Below are 1371 nucleotides of genomic sequence, written 5' to 3'. Positions count from 1 at the left end.
GGGTGCCCGCCGTGGCTGGGCGTGCTGCAGAGGGGCTGGGGGGGGCACCCCCCAGGAGACCCTCCCTCACCTTTGCGAGCCTTTTTCTGGAGCTTGAGGGTGTCAGAGGATTTTTTCTTGATCTCGTGGCGTGCTCGCTTGTACTCTGAGGGCACAGAAGTGCTGTCAGAGAGGATCCCCCCCAAGCAGTGCAGCCACCCTGCACGGATCCATCCTGTCCCTCCCCGTACCTTTCGCGTGGTCCTTGTCCAGCTGGTTGGCAGTTTTCTTCCAGTCCTCAATCCTGTCCTGCAAAGGGTTTATCAGGCTCTCCATGAGGGCGCTGGAGCAGGGAAGAGAGAGAAGCGGAGAGTGTGGGAGAGCGCCGGAGCCGGGGCGTGGGGGAGCCATGCCCCCAGCCCAGGCCCAGCTGACAGCCAGCACCCCCTCCCTCAGTGAGGGACAGCAGCCTAGCTGTGTCACCAACACCCTGGGCTTCCTTACTTGGTGAACTGTCACCAACGCCCTGGGCCCCCTTACTTGGTGAACTGTCACCAAGTCCCTGGGCCCCCTTACTTGGTGAACTGTCACCAACACCCTGGGCTCCCTTACTTGGTGAACTGTCACCAACACCCTGGGCCCCCTTACTTGGTGAACTGCCGGAGCTTGGCCTCGATGCTGCGGTGCCTCATGCACATGCGGGTCAGGGCAGAGCCGATGTCCCTCGTGGCACCTGGTGGGGAGAGAAGCACACTGACGAGGGGCAGGGACACCCCCACACCAGTCCCAGCCCAGTCTGCGTGGTGGTAGCAGGGTGGCTCATGGCAGGGACGATGGGCGCTGGGATGTGCTGAGCTCTGGGGACTCTTCTTTTTTTTCCCCAGGGTAAATCCACAAAATAAATCAATCATCGTCCACCAGCTAACAAATAAAGCACTAAATATCCCTTCTGGTGGCTTTGAAATTAAAACCTGCTCCTGTTTTTCCCTGGTTTGTCTCAAATTTGGCATTGTGAGGCCAGGGAAGGGGAGGGATGAGGTGCCCCGGCTTAGTTCCAGGCAGTCAGCTCTGTCCCACACCTCCAGACACAATCCTGAGTGGGTAAAAAGGGAGTCCAAACTCCCCGGGGGGGGCTATTTGCCAGCAAGAGAAAGCAGAAGCATCCCTTTCAGATGAAACCGCTGTTAACCCTGAAGCCTAAGGATGGCCACGTGGTGGCAGTGCTGCTGGCAAATCCCAGGAAAAGCAGCAATCCAAAATCCTTGGGTGCAAACTGAGGAGTGATATTCTGCTCTTCTCTCCCATAAAAGAGCCTCCAGAGACACCTTCCACCCTTTTGCAGGACTTCTGAGCACTCCTCAGCCCCTCAGTGCTGTGGAAATAGGGGAACCC

The 1371-nt window shown here is 58.0% G+C and overlaps 1 long non-coding RNA gene across 1 annotated transcript; it reads right to left on the bottom strand.

The window, feature by feature from the left end:
* Positions 1 to 59: 59 nt before the first annotated feature.
* LOC115307429 lies at positions 60 to 723 on the bottom strand. Its single transcript, XR_003915753.1, has 3 exons — positions 628 to 723; positions 231 to 322; positions 60 to 145 (listed from the first exon to the last, which is right to left on the bottom strand). It is a non-coding gene; the product is annotated as an uncharacterized LOC115307429 (long non-coding RNA).
* Between the last annotated feature and the right edge of the window lie 648 nt (positions 724 to 1371).

Source organism: Manacus vitellinus, unplaced genomic scaffold (genome assembly GCF_001715985.3).
Source record: "Manacus vitellinus isolate BGI_N305 unplaced genomic scaffold, ASM171598v3 scaffold_2046_pilon, whole genome shotgun sequence".
In the NCBI taxonomy this organism is placed as follows: domain Eukaryota; kingdom Metazoa; phylum Chordata; class Aves; order Passeriformes; family Pipridae; genus Manacus; species Manacus vitellinus.
This window is presented reverse-complemented; position numbering and strand designations above follow the sequence as displayed.